We start from the raw sequence: 20,908 nt of genomic DNA, 5'->3' as shown, positions 1-20,908 counted from the left end.
TCTATTATTCGAAAGTGTAAATAACCGAGTCACATCTACTCGTTCAAGACCTCTCATGATCTTAAAGTTGTTTCTGAAAGGAAAGATAACATGTCATAGCTGTAAGCTCATTGCCATAAGGAATTCCATAAGCAAGGAGCAGCTACAGATAAGGCTCTAGCCCTAATTTCTGTGAGCCTCAATTTTTTAAAAAGAGGAACTTACCAAAGTATGTGGATTTGAGGATTGCAAGGTACTGCCAGAAATATAAGTAGAGTGAGTGCAGAACACAAATGCATAGAATCATTGGCATGAGCCTTAAAAGTTAGAGATGCAAATTTAAATGTAATTCTCCAAAACACAGGCAATCAGGGGAGAGAAAATAGATTAGGAGTGATGGGGTCCTCCAGTCATGGGTAGATTGGATTACTGGATGATTAATGGGAGCTTGCACGAATGCCTAGATTGGTTGATAGATCAATGGGATAGTTAGATGATGAATAGGTGATGACCAGATGAATACACAATTCATTATTTATTTATTTATTTATTTTAAGTTTTTCTATACCGGCATTCGCGATAAAAATCGCATCATGTCGGTTTACAATTAACAAGTGGATAGGGAACAAAGTCAAAAAATAACATTTAGTAATAAATAAATAATAATAATAGTATAAAAAACATAAAACAAGAGAAGGCTAAGGAATGCAGTTACATAAAACAAGGGAATAAAATAACTTGGATCGGAGAAAAGAAGCAGGGGTTTAATAGAAAGAACATATATGCCAGTCAATGTGCTTATAGCATTGATGAATTGCCCTTATGAGGTAGGGATGTTAATTACCATGATTAAGGCAAAGTCTGGGCGACTGGTTGATAATGGAATAGGTTCAGTTTAGTTCAGGAAATGCTTTCATGAATAGCCACGTTTTAAGTCATTAGTATGAACATAAGTACCATGCTGGGTCAGACCAGAGATTCATTGAGCCCAGCATCCTGTCTTTGACAGTGGCCAGTCACAAGAGTAGATCGAGTTTCCTGCTGTACACTCCCAGGGATAAGTGGAGAGTTTCTCGAAGGCACCTGATCAATAACTGTTTAGGGATTTTTCCTCCAGGAACTTGTCCAAACCCCTTTTAAACCCCAGTTATGCTAGTTGCCTTGTCCACATCCTTTGCAAACAAATTCCACAGATTGATTGTGCATTGAGTGAAAAAGTACTTTATCCAATTTTGTTTTGAATCTGCTAGTTTCAAGGAGTGTCCCCCAGGCTTTTTCTTCCTGGGCCCTTTACCTGTTCCATCCCACTCATGATTTATAAAAATCCCTATCATATCTCTATCGTATCTCCTCTCAATTGCTTCATCTCCAGGCTGAAGAGCCTTAAGCAGTTTAGCCTCATCTGAACTACTGCATTCAATTTCAGGCGGCAGTAATCTTCAAAAGAATATAATCAGAATAAAAGAAAGTCCAGTAAAGCAGGGGCGGTTCTATCATAAGAACATAAGAACATAAGAAATTGCCATGCTGGGTCAGACCAAGGGTCCATCAAGCCCAGCATCCTGTTTCCAACATCGGCCAAACCAGGCCACAAGAACCTGGCAATTATCCAAACACTAAGAAGATCCCATGCTACTGATGCAATTAATAGCAGTGGCTATTCCCTAAGTAAACTTGATTAATAGCCGTTAATGGACTTCTCCTCCAAGAACTTATCCAAAACCTTTTTGAACCCAGCTACACTAACTGCCACTAACCACATCCTCTGGCAACAAATTCCAGAGCTTATTGTGTGTTGAGTGAAAAAGAATTTTCTCTGATTAGTCTTAAATGTGCTACTTGCTAACTTCATGGAATGCCCCCTAGTCCTTCTATTATTCGAAGTGTAAATAACCGAGTCACATCTACTCATTCAAGACCTCTCATGATCTTAAAGACCTCTATCATATACCCCTTCAGCCATCTCTTCTCCAAGCTGAACAGCCCTAACCTCTTCAAACCTTTCCTCATAGGGGAGCTGTTCCATCCCCTTTATCATTTTGGTTGCCCTTCTCTGTACCTTCTCCATCGCAATTATATCTTTTTGAGTTGCGGTGACCAGAATTGTACACAGTATTCAAGGTGCGGTCTCACCATGGAGCGATACAGAGGCATTATGACATTTTCCGTTCTATTAACCATTCCCTTCCTAATAATTCCTAACATTCTGTTTGCTTTTTTGACTGCTGCAGCACACTCAGCCGACGATTTTAAAGTATTAATCCACTATGATGCCTAGATCTTTTCTTGGTGGTAGCTCCTAATATAGAACCTAACATCGTGTAATTACATGAGGCAGGGTAAGGCGGCTGCCTCAGGTGACAAAGTTTTGAGGCGGCAAAATTGTCCCTCAAAACTCTCCATCTGAGGCTGCTTCACCCTGCCTTTAGGCGCAGCTCTGCAAACAAGCCCGAGGGGGTAGGAAGAAAAAAACCAGCAGTGGCGCAATTTTGATGAAAGGCCCGTGAGGTCCTCACCCCTTTGTGGAAAAGAAGAAAGGATCTGCGGATGGCGCGGGCCCCTTTTAATGACTTGCCCGCGGGGTTCCCACCCCTTATGAGCAGGAAGAAGGAACCAGAGGGATGGCGTGGTTTTGACTGACATCTCGTGGGGTCCCCACCTTCCACAGGTAAGAAGAGAGAGATCATGGCAGCAGCAGCACGCTGTTGGTAACGTGCCCCGAGCCGAAGTAAAGCTGTGAGGCGGCCAAAATGACTGCTCTCGGGATTCCCCACCCTTCTCGGGCCTTTAGAAGGACACAGGGAGAAGGAGAGGCAATGGACCAACCATGAAGGGAAGGAAGGGACAAATTCCCATGTTTTCCCTTCTCTTCACTCAACTCAGCTCCCTTCCCTTCCCAGTGAGAGGAGAAGGAAGGAAAGGGGAGCTGAGCTGAGCTGAATGACTGAAAGGGGAGGGGATAGAGAGAGAAGGGAATGGAAGGTGAGGGAGAGGGAAGAAGGGGGATTGTCTAAGAGGGAAGGGATGAGGTGAGAGAGGGAAGGGGTGAGTTAGAGGGGGAAAGGGTTAGGGGGGTGTAGTGATAGGGTGTAACAGGTGAGTGAGAGAGGGAAGGGGTAGGGGTGAGTGAGTGAGTGTGGGAAAGAGGGGAGGAGCAAGCATGTATTGTGGGGAATGTGAATGAGAGAGAGTGAAGGGCCAGTAGAAGTAGGTGGCTGCCTGGAGTGGTACAGTGGGCGCAGGATTGCGACAATTGCAGCTCCTTGTTCTTCAGCATAGGAAGCTGTCGCATGGAAAGAAGGAGGCACAATCACTGTAGCCAGAAGGAGCAGAAGCAGCCTTGGCCCTTGTGGCCTGAAGAAAGCAGGAGCAGCCTCTGCCCAAATCCCAGGGGGAAAGAGGAGTCCTGTCAACTGCATGGGCTATAGGTGGAGGTGCATTCCCGAGGGGAGAGAACGTGTGTGAGCATGAGAGAGTGTGAGCAAGTGTGTGTGTGTGTGTGTGTGTTAATGAAACAGAGGACAAAGTTTGTGTGCAGCTCCTGTCCTCCCACTCCTCCACGACAATCTGAGTGACTAGAAATCAAACGTTCACAGGTATGGAGAGTGAGACATTTCTTTTATCCTTATTAGTTGTAATTATTGGGTGTTTGATGTGTCTGCTGTTTTTAAAATATTTTATTGATTTTTGGGGAATATTTAACAATTCTTATGTGAGTTTATTGAATGTTCTATTTGTTAGCTGTTTTGAAATTTTCATTTTCATATTGTTTTTAATAGAATGATGTTTTATATTTCTTGATTGTATTTGTTTTATGAAGAATGGTGATGATTCTGTTTTTCCATTGTTGCACTGCAATCAGAGTCTGGTTTGCTGCAGATTCTAGTTCAGTTTTTGTCTGGACGTTTCTATGTACGGTCTCTTTATTCTCTTTTTCATGAGGGTCTGGCTATGTTCTGCATGGGCGACAGAAGTGAGGTATTCTGCTGTATGTAGTTTCTGCATAGGGATGTTTAGCAGCCTGGTTTGTTCTGTTTTCCTAATAGGAGGTGTAATATTTGCAGTGTTGCTTTCATGGGCAGGTCTAAATGGCTACCCAGCGATATTCATTGCCATATGCACCTAAATTCTAGGCACTCAACGAGATATGCACCTAGAATTTAGGAGAATAGGTTGGAGGCATTCCAGGGGCAGGCAGGAGGCATTTCTGGGTGGAATAGAATTAGTCGCATAACTTATGCAGCTAACTCTGGTCGTCCCATAGAGTTGTCCTAAAGTTAGCCATTTAGACATAACCAGCTGCGCCTCTGAATATCCCTGTTAAGTTAGCTGGATAGCTAAATATGCTAAATTAACTAGCCGCCTCTGCGGCTGAATATCGGCCTCTCAATTTTACTTATGGCTTTCTGAGGGTCAAGCTCATATCTAACACACTTTATAATAGGCTTAATACCGTATGTGTTGCAAGTGTCTTGGTTTATTTGCAGGATTTTCTGGTTGACAGCACGACGGTGCATGTAAATATAATATACCTGATGTGATTGTTTTACCTCAAAAGACTGTATTTCATGTAAAACTTGTCATTATAAATGCGTTATTTGTAATTATGTGTGGGAGGGTCAGGGGGAGGAGGGGACTGAGCGCAAGGCTGTAAAACTTGCCTAAGTGGCCAATACCCTTGCACCGGCCTAGAGAGAAGGCTTTACACACACACAAACCATTCACCCTCTCCCACCTCCCCAGGGCTCACATGTTGTGGAAGATGGGAGGCAGGTGGTAGAGTTCCTGGGACCGTGACAAGGTTACCAACTTCCTGGAAATATCAATACCACGCTATCTGCCACTCCTCTGGGAACCCTGACGCCCGTCTCCCCTCTTCTCCAGCATTTCAAATCACCAAAAGGGCTAGACTCTAACGGGGATCCATTTCCTCACCTCCCACTCTCTTGGTGATTTGACCTGCACCCTGCTTTCGGGAGGGGGAGGGCGTTTTCTTTTCCCCTCGTTCAGGCAGCAGATTGCTTTGAGCCGTCCCCGCAGTGAAGGGCTACTTAATGTATGAAATGAGACTTAAGGACCCAAATCTATGAGAAAAGAGAGGGAAGACATTCAAATACCTCAAAGTTATAAATAATGCACAAGAAATGAAACAACATTCGTCAGCGGAGAGGAGTTTCTAGAGCAAGAGGCTCTGATATGAAACTCAAAGTGGGTAGACTGAGGAGTAGTATTGGAAAATATTTCTTCATGGAAACGCTGGTGGGTGCATGGAATGGTCTTTCAGTGAAGCTGACAGAAGTAAAACAGTAACAGAATTTTATTATTTTATGCTGTTTTATGAGTTTAATTTTATTAATTTATGCGATTTTATTGCTCACCGCTATTAGAAAAGATTCAAGCAGACAATAATAAACTAAACTAAAAGAAGGCAGGAGGGGAACCCTGGTGGTGAAGAAATGAAGGTAAAGCTAAAGATCAGCCGTGGTCCGTGACTGGCAGAAGGAAGAAAATTGGGCAGACTAGATGGGTCTCGTAATTCCTATCTGCCATCTGATCCTATGTTTCTGTGAATGGGATGACAGTTGCAACAAGACAATGACCAGATTGGGTGGCCGATGGCTGGATAGGCTGCTAATTGGATGAATGGGATAGCTGATAGAATAATGGTGTCATAAATTATCCTTTAGAGAAGAGTGATATATAGCTAAGATCGCGTATAATTATGGAGAAAGTGCAAGTCAGTTCATTTTAGAGCAGAGTGGTCTGCCAAACTAAATAATTGTATGCTGTAGTCTTACATTCCTAGTTCTAAGGGGAAACTAGGAATTTTCACCTATCGTACCTCTCCCTGATAATGTTATTAAAGAAAAGCAATCTCTTTTTCTCTTACATTGTGGTTTCTGTTCAGGCACTGTGGAGACAATCCAGGCCTTGCCTTTGGCTGAAGTGCTGCATGAACTGGGGGCAGGACGGAGCAAGGCAGGAGAGCAAATCAACCCAAGCGTAGGAGCTGAGCTTCTGGTGACGGTGGGGGAGCACATCGCTAAAGGTAAACCCCTGGGGATATGGGGTGGGAGGGCGAGACAGTGTTGGGGGCAATTCTAGTCTTGTGTAAAAATGAAGAACTGATGGATACCTTCTCTCGTGTATTTGCTGTGGAGGTACCCCCTGGCTAAGAATGCACTATGACCTTCCAAGGCTCCGGGACGGCCAAAGACACACCCTGCAAGCAGCCCTGGTGATTTCTGACTGCCCACCCTTCACTGCAGGCTCCAGGATCACAGAAATTCTCACACCGGAAGGGATGAGGTGGGGAGGCACCGAAGAGCTCTCATCAGCCAGCTCTCAGCACATTCAAATCTGAGGGGGGGGGGGGGGGACTTGTAAAGCCCAACATGCAACAAAGAGAGAGCCTCCGGTGAAAAAACACATACCTGCCAACATTGGAAAACCCTTCAAGTGGTGAAAGGTGTCACTGCTATGGAGTGCCAAGCTGAGGAGGACCCTCTCGGGGACCGGGAGCTGCTGGCTACTGACCCTGACCTTTACTGCCAGAGGGCTGTTTGAAGAGCAAACCTTGAAGAACTCAGTTGCTGACTGAAATGTTTTAGGGTAAGGAAGCTTGTAGGAGAAGGAGGGTTGAGAAATGGTCTGGTCTTTTACCTCATCGGAGGGAATCTCCTTCTGAAGATTCGAGAGCGTGAGAACGGAGAAGGTGTGAGAGACGGAGAGACAATTCTTCTAGCGCTAGAAAGCCGGGAAGAGTCTGCACATGACGGGGAAATATCATGCTCCTTGCCTTCCTCCCCTTCTCTTCTTCCTCTTTTCTCACCACTTCAGCGCCCGCCCGCCATCATTGCTCTCCCTTCTCTCTCACTTTCTCTCTCACCGTCTACATTGCTATAAGAAACGGATCTTGCTCCAGACTGGAACCAGAGGCGGCAGCTCAAGCCACCAGCCAAAAGCAAAGAAAGAGAGAGCGCCTCCCATTGGCCATACAACAGAATTTCCCTTCTCTTTCTTCAACTGTATTTCTTTCTATTATTACAATTTATTAAACACATTTTTTAGAAAAACTCACGCAAGGCAGTGTACAGCATATTAAATGACAATAAGCTAACAGGAAAAAGAGAGTATTAAATACATAGCATAAAGTCAATGTTAAATGACAAATAATTTTTCCTTATGACAAGTTAGTTTATCCGTAAATAAGAGAAGACATAAGAAGGAAAAAAACGGAAATAAGCAAAGATTTACAGATAGTGCTACAAATAGAGTTACCCATAATATGGGCAGGCCAACACAAAGAGTAGCTACATAAAACCTCTGGTCACACAGCCTGTGGCTGCAAGGAAAGGTGATCAGAAATAGGAACGTTAGCTTAGGTTATCTAATAGAGGTCAGGAGACCAGAGGCCGGTTAATCAGAGGCATCAATATCCAGAAAAGCAGTGAGCAGACAAGTTATTTGGCTAGTTAGCCAGATACCTTGTTATGGATATTCAGCGGGTTAAGTCTCCTATTGAATATAGTCCCTAAAGTTATCCTAAAGGTAACCTTACCTGCATACCTTTAAACCTAACCAGATATATTCTGAATATACTGTAGCTGGGTAGGTTTAAAGGTATCTGTATAAGTTTAACTGATTACATTCAGAATAAATCCAGGTAATTGACCAAATCCTTCTGACCCTTCAGACCTAATCACCCAGCCCCCCCCCCCCCCCCCAAAGACTTTAAGGTTCATGAGGGCTAGTGACCCACCCCCAAGTCCCAAAATACAAAAAAAAAAAAAGGTTGTGGGCCATAGTGACCTGAGGACAGGCCTCCCCTCCTCTCTCTATGATATTTAATATGAAGTCATCAAGCCTACCTTTCCCACTCACCTGCAATCTCTACCCACCCCAGACTCCAGTACAGAGCATGGTACAGTGCTATCCACTCCTGGCCAATTTCAGCGTCGCTTTGACAGCCACGCTGGGCGTGTGTATACTAACAAAGCTGCTGTCGGAGAAGGACTGGATGTATCTGAGGGCGGGGAGGACTGTACCATACTCCCAGCTGAGATCTGGAGGGGTCTGGAGGTAGAGTGGGGCAGCTGAAGGGGGCTTGGTGATTTTATATTAAATCTCATGGGGAGGTGAGCCAGTCTTGCATTACTATGGACATTTTTCTAAATTTTGGAGATTAGAAGAGTTGGGAGGCAGGGAGGGATGCTGTTGAGCGCTATCCCACACAAAAACTTAAAGTATTTTCAGGAGGTAGGAAGCTGGGGGATTAAGCCTAAAGACCAAGAAGAGTTTTTTGGGGGTTTTTTTTGTATACTTAACTGGCTATATATTCTGAATATAACCAGTAAAGTACATAAAACATGCCTTACTAGGTCAGACCAAGGGTCCATCAAGCCCAGCATCCTGTTTCCAACAGTGGCCAATCCAAGTCACAAGTATTTGGCAAGTACCCCAAACATTAAATAGATCTCAAGCTACTATTGCCTACTAATTAATAGCAGTTTATGGATTTTTTTTCTCTAGGAACTTATCCAAACCTTTTTTAAACCAAGTTACACTAACTGCTGTAACCACATCCTCTGGCAATGAATTCCAGAGATGAATTATGCATTGAGTGAAAAAGAATGTCCTCCTATTTGTTTTAAATGAGCTACTTGCTAACTTCATGGAGTGCCCACCTAGTCATTTTATTGTCTGAGAGAGTAATAACTGATTTACATTTACCTGTTCAAGTCCTTTCATGATTTTCTGGTCCTCTATCATATCTCCCCTCAGCTGTCTCGTCTCCAAGCTGAACAACCCTAACCTCTTTAGCCTATCCTCATAAGGCAGCCATTCCATCCCCTTTAACATTTTGGTCGCCCTTCTCTGCACTTTCGCCAATGCAGTTATATCCTTTTTGAGATGCGGTGACTAGAATTGCACACACTATTCAAGGTGTGGTCTCACCATGGAGCAATACAGAGGCATTATGACATCCTCCATTTTATTCACCATTCTCTTCCTAATAATTCCTACCATTCTTTTTGCTTTTTGATCGCCACAGCACACTGAGCCAATTTCGATGTATTATCTACGATGACGCCTAGATCTCTTTCCTGCGTGGTAACTCCTAATATGGAGCCCTAACCGAGTTATCAGGGCACACCTACCTGGATAGATTTAGCACTACACTGAGGCAGTCCTACAGTTATTCAGCTAACTTACAGGCCGATACAGTACAGTGCGCTCCGGAGCACACTGTTAGCCCGCGATTGGCTGCGCGTTTGATGCTTTTCTGTACACCCTCCGACTTAATATCATAGCGATATTAAGTTGGAGGCCCCAAAATTTAAAAAAAATTTGAAATTAAAAAAAAAAAAATGTTAAATCGGCCCACGGGTCAGAAGACGGACACTCAGTTTAGCCGGTGTCCGTTTTCTGAACCCATGGCTGTCAGCGGGTTTGAGAACCGACACCGGCAAAATTGAGCGTCGGCTGCCAAACCCCCTGACAGCCGCCGCTCCTGTCAAAAAGGAGGCGCTAGGGATGCGCTAGTGTCCCTAGCGCCTCTTTTTACCACGGACCCTCATTTAAATACTGGATCGTGTGCCCAGAAGAGTGGCCTGGGCGCGCATTGAGAGGGTGGGCGCTCGCCTCGGAGCGCCGGCTCTCCCGCCGATTTTACTGTAACGGCCTGTTAGCTGGATAATGATGAACATCAGCTAAGTTAGCCAGATATCACTGCTCTGCCTCGAAACATACTCAGCACACCCCTGACTTTTCTGACTAGGTTTTTAGTCAGATAAGTCAGGGGCAGTGAAACTGGCAAGATTTTCAACAGCCACAAGGCTGGTTCTTACATTAGATAAACTAGGAGGTTGCCTAGATTACGAAAATTGGCAGGGGGGGGGTTTAACACAGGAATGTCAGATTTTAATTTTGTTCAGTTACTATATCATTAACAATATTGTGTAAATAATAACTAAACATAACATAGTAATTTTGTCTCTGATTTCTAAGAATGTCACACACCATGAAACTCATAAATCAATCATTGCCAATGGTTTAGCCTACAAATGATATTCAATAAATATCTACAAAACCTGATGTATTCCATGCATACTGTTAAAAACGAATGGAATTAAAAATATTTGATTTTCTATTTCTCTTAGCTGAGAGATCTTTTATGGAGCAATTGTATTAATACAAATTAGCAGTTGAATCTTGCTCCATTGGACTGCCAGCTGAATCAGAACCAGTTTCTGTGCTGGGTTACAGTACCATGAGCCTTCATGTGCAACCCCCTCAAATATTTCCCACTATTTTATATCTCCTCCTACTTACTTTGCATACACCACGGGTCCCTCCAAATGACATAATAGTAAGTTCTGAATTCAGCCTGTAGGTATAATCGAAGGGTGATGGTTACAAATTTCCAACACTCTTCCACAGTATCCGCAACCCCAGAGAGGCTGGGGATCAGAGTCCTAGTGTGGGAATCCAAACCGGGCTTTCTGTAGGCTGGCCCTACAAATATTTTTTATTTTAATGTTGTGGTGGATGGAGAGGAAGGCTACAGTCTTCCAAATTCATAAGCAGAAGGTCATCCTGTCATGGGTCATCTTCATCCTTTATTTATTGCCTAGGTTGAGGTTTGATTGGGACAGTATGTTGCTGTTGGTATGACTCTTTAAGGTGGTAAGGTAAATACCACATTCCCTGACCACAGGTACCAGTAGTGGTGTTGGTTCTGCAGCTTACTGCAGCTAATGATCTGTGCCTGTCTGCATTTGCACATTTATGATACAGCTTGCACCAGTCTGATGCCCTCTGACTACTGTCCTAAACTGTCCAATGCAGGCATAATATGTGCATGTGTGTTGGTGTATATACATAATATATTCATATAATATATATATAGCTGTGAATGTGTGCTTGATTATACACACACATATACACACAATAGATATATATATAGCTGTGAATGTGTAGTTGTTGTTTATATACATATCACTGCCTTAAATCAAATTTTGATATCAAAACAACATTTTTTTTTAACTTTTCCAAATTGCACAGCTTTCCAGTGAGGTAGGATTCATTGAAATCACATAAAAATATAAGAGAAGTTCACTTGAAAAGCATAAAGAGTAATAGAGATTAGCAAAAAGTAACAGTATGATAAGCTGCCATGTGGTACTGCTGTTATCAACTGTACCACATTTTATAGTATTGTAAAGCACCGGGTTCCAGACCTTTCCTTCTCTCTCGTGTCATGTGGTAGCTGTTAGTAAGGCTGACAGGTTTCCAAAGAAGCACTGAGAAAGGACACTAGCTGTTAAGAACCCAGGTAAGTTTACAGTGGAAAAATAATTTAAGTTAAATACATTTAAATGATGACATCAGAATATGCATAAATAGATTTTATTTAACTGCAATGCTGAATTAAGCCGGCAGATAAAAAGGATAAGTTCTAACATTAAAATTACTTTGCAAACTTTCAAAATCATGAAACCTCACAATTTTTATCTCTGATATTTGTACCTTTAAATTGGTTATGACATAAAACCAAATCAATAATTTAACTGGAAATCATTTCAGTTGTCACCAGCTATTACTTAAATCTATAGTTCTTTAGCTGGTAAGCTATCACAGTGTGGGCTAACAATAATGACTATTTTTAACTTTCACTGTTAGTACAGCAACTAAATAATTCAAAGAAACAATTCTTTATACTAGCAAAACATAATAGGAAGCAGTTAGGTAAGTATTCCTCTCCATAGTTTTCACAATCTCTCTCTCTGAAACTTTGACCTTATTTTATAAAGAGAACTCAAAAACTGAACTTTTGTAGCAATCTTTAACCTCAGAATTTCTGGAGCGACCATTAGATAACGAGTTTGTGAATTTTTTGGTTAATAAGTTTCTCTTTTCTGTGTTTGTTCTTTTACTCTGTTCTTGGAAAAGTTGAAAGGATTTCTTTACTTGCTTGTCTAGGTAGACTTTGCTACTATTCCAGTTCCTGTATACACTTATCCGATATCCTTTGAGTGGTTAGGGTGCGCTGAATTCTTCTCCCCTGCCGAGGCTAGTTGGCGTAGCTTGCTGCTAGGATCCATGGCTTGAGTGGTCAGGGTCTGCTCTACTGCTGTCTCTCGTGGTCTCACTTTGCCTGGTATGTGCTTCTGCTAACTCTCACACACTTAGCTGGAATGTGATCTACAGTCTTTTCTTCTTTCTTGAGCCTAACTAGCTATAAATAAATAAATAGCATGTTCCTAATTACTCTATCACGAGATTCCAATAGCATAACTAAGATCTTTCTACAGGTGGTCATGTAGGCTAGTTGAATTGCTCTTTCTTATGTGAGAAAAAACAATAAATGAACTTCCCTTTTCTGTCTAAGCAACAGAGAGATGAGTGATGATAGTGTTCAGTAGCACTAGTGAAAAATTCTCTCACACGTACCTTCATTCAGTTTATGAGAATTACAGCTCTTTTCCTGAATATTTTCCCTTAGTTTAACAGTTCCTTATACAAGACTACTACTCATTTTCACAATAAATTATGGGATAGTTTTTCTATCCACTAGTAACACATGCCTTAGCAGCATTTATCCACCACATATGCTGTGGTGGATAAACTAGTAATTCCAAAAATTACTAGTTTTTTGGAAACTTTTAGTAATTATTCCCTCCCACAAATTTTTTAAATTTAAGGACAGTTTATAGAACTGTAGTACACACTTAGAGGCCGATGGAATGATCTGAGCATTAAAAAAACTGTGCACTGGTTTCCAGTGCAGTATTTTTAATGCTCAGGTTAAATTTTTTTAACTCCCGATACAGTAAGCTAATGATATGCTAATGCAGCAGGAATTAAAACATGCACAAAAACTTTAAAATGTGGTTTGGTACAGGGGAGGGGGGAACTGTCTGTGACAGCCTTGGCCACCATTTAGCTGGATAAATACCTATTTATGTGTCTGTCTGTCTGTCTGTCTGTCTATCTATGGAAAGCAGCTGTATCTAATCTCACACAAACCAGGTGTAACCCTAAGACCAATATGTACGAATACTACACCTGAAAACTCAAGGGCTAGAAATGGACAGAATACATTTTTTCCTTAACAATTTTTAAGTGTTTTTGATCTCTTGTGGAGAGTATGTTTTTCACAAAAAAATATTTTTTTGAAAAAATGTATTCTGTTCATTTCTAGCACATGAGTTTTCAGGTGTAGTATTCGTACATAATAGAAAGCAGCTGCCAGAAAGCCAGATAAGTCAGTACTTATATGGCTATTTGGCACGGGTCACTGCTATTTAGCCAGATAAGTACTTGATCCAGCTAAGTAGAGGTAACCTGCCCCAGATAGCCTAATTCAGTACTTATCCGGGTAAGTGGGGCCAGTCCCCACTTAGCCAGATAAGTACTGACTTATCCACGGACAATTTTAAACCTTGTTCCCCCTTTTTTAGGGAGGATCTTCCCTACCTCCCTGCCTAACCTTCCTTCCCTTTCCCCTCTCCACCCCGACCCCTAATTCCTAACTAGCGACCCCTAATTTTTTTTATTTTTTTACTTACTGCACCTGAGGAGCAGAAGCAATATCTGCATACCGGCCGGCTGCTGGCGTGCGCTTCCCCGGGACAACGTACAATGGTGCTGTCCCGGCCCGCCCCTTGTGCATGTACCAGTATTTAAGCGCTTGGCTGAGCCTTTTTCAAAATTTGTGCAGCGCGCACAAGGCCCAGCCCCACACGTAAACCCCAGGATTTACGCGCGCAGGCCTTTTAAAATCTGGCTGTAATAGTTTTCGCCATACCTCTGGTAACAAATTCAAGATCTTAATTATGCGTTGAGTAAAAAAATATTTTCTCTTATTACTTTTAAATGGATCACCCAGTAACTTCATTGTGCATCCCCCTAGTCTTTGTACTCTTTGAAAGAGTAAACAAGCGATGAACATTTACTCGTGCCAATCCACTCATTATTTTATAGACCTCTATCATATCTTCCCTCAGCTGTCTTTTCTCTGTCCTATCCTTTTTAGCCTTTCCTTATAGGGGAATCATTCCATCCCCTTTATCATTTTGGTCACCCTTCTCTGTACCTTTTCTAATTCTGCTAAATCTTTTTTGAGATGTGGTGACCAAAACTGCACACAATACTCAAGATGAGATCACACCGTGGAGTGATACAGAAGCATTATGATGTTCTCTGTTTTATTCTCCATTCCTTTCCCCAGCATTCTATTTGCTTTCTTGGCTGCTGCTGCACACAGAGCAGAAGATTTCAAAATATTATCAATGTTGACACCTAGATCCTTTTCTTGAATGATGACTCCCAGATCCTTTTCCTGAATGGTGACTCCTAATGTGGATGGCATGGTGTCTCTGAGCGGGGTGCACTACTCCAGGAGTGGTACAGGAAGGCAAGGCAGAACATTGGAATTGACAGAGGCTGGTCTTCTGTCTAGCCAGTCCCCTCCACTGCAGTTTGGGCCCTTGGGTTCTGGGGGCCAGTAGGACTTGACTGCAGTGGCAGTACATCAAGGGGAGTCAACAGCATTAGACAAGGTTGAATAGGCTGAGCAGGCTGGAACAAGCCTAGACAAGCTGGGTAGACTGGAGCAAGGCTGGACATAGACACGGGCTGGAAGCTTGGACACAGAGTACAGGCAGGGCAACAAGGCTTGGTTCAGGCAGGGCGAGGCAAGGCTTTAACTGTGGACAGAGACAGGCTGGAGCAAGGTTAGACTGGATACTGGGGCTGGATACAGAACAAGGACTGGGGCTGAATGCAGTGATAAGCCAAGGTACTGAGCATGGCCAGGCAGAGGCACAAGCAAGGCAGGATACTAAACAGGGAATGGATGTTGGTTCGACTAGACTGGATAGGGCATGACGAGGTCAGACAAAAACATGACTGGATAAGATCAAATAAGGACTAAGCAAGACAACACAGAACAAGGAATATAGAAGCCCAAAGGCCTACAGCCTTGCCTGTAGGCCACTAAACTATAGGTCTGAAAGTCCCTAAGTATAGAGGGGCCTGGATAGGCTACACAAGGCAGAATACAAGAGTAGGGTGGGCTCAGAGGCCACAAGGCAAGGAAAGGCCTAGAATAGGCCACAGAGCAAGAACAAGAGCAAGGAATGGACTAGATAGGCCACAAAACAAGGCACAAAAAGCAAGAAGGCCTGGCAGCCACAAGATAAGGTAAAGCCAAGATAGGTCACAAGACAAGGAACAAGATGCAAAAAGACCCAGAGACCACAGGGCAAGGGAAGGCCTGAGTAGGCCATAAAACAAAGCATAAGGAGCAACAAGGTATGGAGCAAGGTAAGTGTGGCCAGGTCAGAGAGCCAAGAGTGACTCAATGAAGAGGCAAAGGTGTACTGGCAAGACTGGGTTATATAGAGGGCTGGAGTTTGGGTATGGTGCAAGCAATGAGAAGGAGCTTTCAAAGCTGGAAGTTAAGCTTGCTGAGGTCCCATAGTGGAGAGGAGGCTGCACCACAGAGTCAGGTAGTCAATGAGGAGGCAGCTCAGATAGCTTGGAACAGAGCTCACTGGAGACCTCTTCTGGTGAGAAGGAGTTGTAGTAGGCAGGATCAGGGCATGATGAGGCTGCACAGCAAACAAAATTGTGACAGTGGAACCTTGCATTGTGTAGCTATAATTTAGGTTACTCTTCCCTAAGTGCATCACTTTGCACTTGTCCACATTACATTTCATTAGCCATTTGCATGCCCAGACTCCAAGCTTTGCAAGGTCCTTTTGCAATTTATCACAATCCTCTTGTGATTTAACAACTTTGAATAATTTAAGTGTCACTGACAAATTTGATCACCTCACTCACTTCTATGTTTTAACTGTACCTTTGTCTAACAGAGGCCTCTGTGAAAGCGGACAAGTACACAGCTTCTGCTCTCTCTGTAGACAGCAACTCTCTCCCTCAAATTCTAAACTGTCGCATTGCTACGTTACAGTGGAAACCCTCCTATTGCTGACATCACATGGTAAAATAGTCCTGGAGGTAACTGAGATCTGGTATACACAGTCCACTGCTAAACTCCTCTATTCCTTGTTGGAGATATACTCCCTAAAAAATAATTTTTAGGAACGTTATTTTAAAGTGGACTTTTGAAACATAAATGAAATTGCGATGTGACCATTGCTAGAATAGTTACTCATTTTCTAACAAGATGTTTTCCTTCTCTCCATAGCAGTGGCCTCAGAACCTTGGTTTTGTTTTTATTTTTCTGAGTTGATCGAACTTCTTTTATCAGGCCTAGCATAGCAAACTCCAAAATGGACCCAAACCACCCAAAAAATTTCAAGTTAAAAAAAAATTAAAACCACCTCAAACACACTTTATCTCAGTCAGCAATCACCCAAAAGATAGCCATTATCACATAAAATCACCAAACATCCATAGGAATCCACCTGAAATATCCCAAACACCTTTATACCCATAGTTCGAGATGATCATTTTTTTTTATCCAAATTGCTAGTCAAATAGTAGACTTCAACAACTTCTCTGATGTTATCAACTATTTCCCACCTTTTGTTTTTGTGGTGTTTTACCTCTTTTTATACCCAAAATGCACTCTGAAAAAGAGGTTGAATTTTGACTTTAAAATGCACTTTTAAACCCAAAGGGTTAATTCAGGTCTTCATCATCCTCTCATATGACCCCCCATCCTCTTCTCACATGACCCCAACCAACAATTTCTTTACATTTTAATAAATTTAATGAGTTATGAAACTCACTGGTGTTGGGTCTGCCATTGTGCTTCCTGGCTGCTCAAACTCAGTAGGGAGCCTCCCCACCTAAATCAGGGCATTTAAATTCTAATTTTGTTGTTTTCTGCTTTTTTTATACTTTAAAATTAGGATTGGGCCCACAACGTTGTGACCCTGCTGCTGTCATCAATGACGTCAGCGGATGCCACCTCTTCTCATCCTACCAGGGGTTTTCCCAAGGCCCCTGGTTAGGGTTGCCAACTGGCTCCAAATGTTCAGGACAGGTTGTTCTGGTCCTGGTTTTATCCCATTGCATGGAGGGACTTCTTCTTGTGCTCTTCTAAGGAAAGGCAATAGGAAAGTCAGAACTACAAGTCCCTGCATGCAATGGGATAAAACCAGGACTGAATCAGCTATCTTGAAAATCTGGAGCCAGTTGCCAACCCTACCCGATGCCCATATACTGCAGTGGCAGCTTCCTCAAGGCTGCTGCTGCTGCCGCCAAGTTTGGCCTTCCCCACAGCGGCACTTAAAATTTAAAATTCACCACAGCGGCCCTTCTCCAGGAGTGGGAGGGCTAGGAGTGGCAGTGACAGCTAATTAGGTGCTCGCTCATGCCCCTGCTCCTTCTGAGCCACCAGGAACTTTCTGCCGGTTCCTGTGGTCTCCTGTAACATCACGGCACTCAGCCGCTTTACAAAAAACAAAACATGTCCCACATGGCATCTTCTGCCATGGAGAGGCTTAACTCAGCTCCTACGGCTTCTCCTTTCAATGTGGCTGACATCTGCATTTACTTTCTATGCAGCACGCAACCGCTAATGGCAGCACCATAGCTGTTCCTCTCCCGAGCCCCCCAATAAAAAAAAAAGTACAACTTTGTGGCCATGCCTCCTGGGCTCCCCAGACCGAAGTCACGCCAACCACAGGCTCCTCCATGAGCAGGCCTCACTAGCCCACTTCAGCCTGCCAGCCCAGGAACCCCAGGATCCAACCAACAGAGCAAGTAAATATGTGAGACCCTTCTGGGTTAGCCACTAGATGGCCCTAGCATCCCATTAGACAGCTAGAGAGTATACCACAGTCCTGCACCTCTAGCGGCTGCCTGTGTAGGTGGACTATGAGCTAAGAGCAGGTGTGGCATGCGAGTTCAGCTTTTGAGGAGTGAGGTGCTCCAGGTGTGTTTATTTGACAGTTAGGCCTGTTCCCCTCATGGCTTTATAATTTTTTTGAGGTTCTACCTTCCTAGGTACTACCTGCCTGTCTGGAGGTTGGTCTCATTTTAGAAGAAGAGATTTTGTTAAGACTTTTGCCATTTTTTGAGAGACATTATTGCAGTGGAAGCCTGATCATTTTGGTACGGGCAGTTCCCCTGATCCAGATCCCAGAACACTGAGGGCCTGACCGAACCCTCTCTAGGAGAGAGATAGATCTGCATGGCAGTGACTCCCCTTTAGAGAACATTTTTGGCTGTAGGAGATTTATACTATTTTAATTTGGCAGGAAGTTTTTTTCTTCTCCACAAAAGCAAGAGTACAAGTATAAGAAGATCCAATCCCCCCCCCCCCCCCCCCCCCCAAAAAAATAGCAAGGTTGACCAGCATGGAATGACAATAGGGCTTTTATATATTTTCAGAAATAAGTAGTGAAAAGTGTAAGGATGCCTGTCATGAGTGGCCAGACAACATGGCTACACACTGTAGCTCATGGCAAAAAAGGACAAACAGCCATCTCCTGAAGAAAGTCAAACTTGCAGAGCTGACAGAAGGTGATTAAAAGTTCAAAGAAAGTTCATAACCAGAACTACAATACTGTAGGTAGAAGCACTGAGAAGACTCGGTGGGCCAAATGGTCCTTATCTGCCAATATCTACTGCATTAGGCCAATGACCACTGGAGGGTACTCTGTTCCAAATGGCAAATCCATTTCCTGCAATACTGAGAGTGTTCATCTGATGGTATGAGGGGAAGAGAAACCCCAGGGAAGAGGCAGGAGAGACGTGAGAAAGTGTCACCGTAGGGAAGAGGCAAAAGAGATGTGCACCAGTGCCAATGCAAGAACTAGCAGAGGAGAGATGGAGGAAGATCATGGAGGCAGAGACACTGCTGGAAAAGGGAGGAGAGTTATGGAAAAAGGGATGCTAGGAGAGGGACTTATAAGAGTTATGTGTAAGTTTACACTGACGAAGGTGTAAGAGAGTTATGGAGAAAGTAACAATACTGGAGGAGATAGGAAGTGTCATGGGGGCGGTTCCACTGGTGAAGAGGTTGGAGAGCTCTTGAAGAGTTGTGTGTCTTTCTCGCTGGGACGAGCGCCTGTCGCCTTTCCAAGCTCTCTGGATGACCCGCCTTGCATGCGGAATTCCTGTATTACTGTCCTAAAGCAGTGGAACAAGCCAGAGAACGTCCTTGCCTCTTCTTCTAGGCACTGTGTGAACGAGAAAGAAAAATCTTAGCAATGGCAACTGTCATGGATCTCCGTGCCAACCCTTGTGAAGCTTTTAGATAGCTGCGGGAGAAGTCTGAAGACGTAAATTTAAGAGAGTGATTCCAGCTCACGGTGGCAGGAGCAGCCAGGATTATTTTTAAAACCAAGCTTAGGCCTGTCAAAAAGATGAGGGGGAAACCACTGGTAAGAGAGACAAGAGCTGAGATAGAATTGAATTTTGCATAATTATATTCTGCCATTTTAACACAGTGGATAAACAAAGTGAATCACAGCAGCTAAAACTTTATACACATGGACACTGCTCCAGTCAGAGGCTCCGGGAAATTGTAAAGTTGTCCTCGTAGATCAGTGGTTCCCAACCCTGTCCTAGAGACCGCTCCCCCCCCCCCCAGCCAGTCGGGTTTTCAGGATATCCACAATGAATATGCAGGAGAGAAAATTTGCATGCTGCACAGAGAAAGAAAGGAATCTCCTGAGTCCTGTGGAGCGCTCAGTAAGGCTGCCTTCAGCCCCCTGATTAGGGCAAGGATAGGCAACTCCAGTCCTCGAGTAGTGCAAACAGGTCGGGTTTTCAGTACATCCATAATTAATATGCAAGAGGTATATTTGCATGCACTGCTTCTATCGTATGCAACTATATCTGATGCCTGTTAATTGTGGCTATCCTGAAAACCTGACCTGTTTGTAGGACCAGAGTGGCTTACCCCAGCCTAGAGTGAGACTGGCCTCCCACTTCTTCCTGTTAAGACCCCAGACATTTTTTTTTAATAATTTAATTAAACACAGCCTGTGAATATATTTAGGAATCAGTATGTTCAGACCCTAATTTCTTGCTTTCTATTCACTGCATCCTCATTCTCTTTGATCTCTTCTAGTCCCCTCACATCTCGTCTTTCTTTCCTATTACCTATAGACTTTACTCCATTCTGCAGCTTTCTTCCAATTTTATTTCTGTAATCTTGTGCACTGTGCTTTGTAATTCTGCTACTAAATAACTGTTTTTACTCTCTCGATTCTGGATATTTCCTCTGACTTCTGCCAAGCACTGCTGAAGCTTCCAGGTGCTTTATTGCCTCTGTCTAATTTCGATTCAAGGCACTAATCAGCGCCCATTCAAGGGCCAATGCAATAAAACACGCCCAGGCTAGCGTACGTGCACACGCGCAGTTGGATGCGCGTTTTAGACGCGCTAGACTAGCGCCCAATGCAATAAGGAGATTAGCGCGTCCAAAACTCGCGTCCCAACAAATGCGTAGCCGGTTGCGCTCATCGCAAATAAATTCCATGTAGATGAGGCTAGGAACTATTACCCCCCAATGCAAAAAATCACTGACAAAATTTAACTCCAGGCCCGGAGGTAGCATTAAGTCAATCCGCGAGAAAAGGGCTCAGGAGAAATTTAAAAATACGGTCCTCTGTGGTTCCTCCTAGTTAGCATCGTCGTGACACTTACATTTACTGCTTGCAGTGTTTAAAAATAAATGTATATGGGCTTGACTTAAAATAATAAAATTCTGGATGCACAATTTACCCGCACAATTGCTAGGGGTGCTTAGCTATGGGGGTCCAGCAACCTCAGCAAACTCGGCCAGAAGCGGGATAAAAATGGACGCTCGTATTTAGCGCCCGATGCATTTAAGCACCAGGGACGCACAATTCTTCCTAGCACGTCCCTATTTTATGCATGTGGGCGCTCAGTGGCGGTGGCCGTGTGCGTTTTAACGGGCATCTTATTGCATCGG

This window comes from Rhinatrema bivittatum, chromosome 9, assembly GCF_901001135.1.
Source record: "Rhinatrema bivittatum chromosome 9, aRhiBiv1.1, whole genome shotgun sequence".
In the NCBI taxonomy this organism is placed as follows: domain Eukaryota; kingdom Metazoa; phylum Chordata; class Amphibia; order Gymnophiona; family Rhinatrematidae; genus Rhinatrema; species Rhinatrema bivittatum.
The sequence above is the reverse complement of the archived record's forward strand: the minus strand, read 5'-3'. Positions refer to the sequence as shown.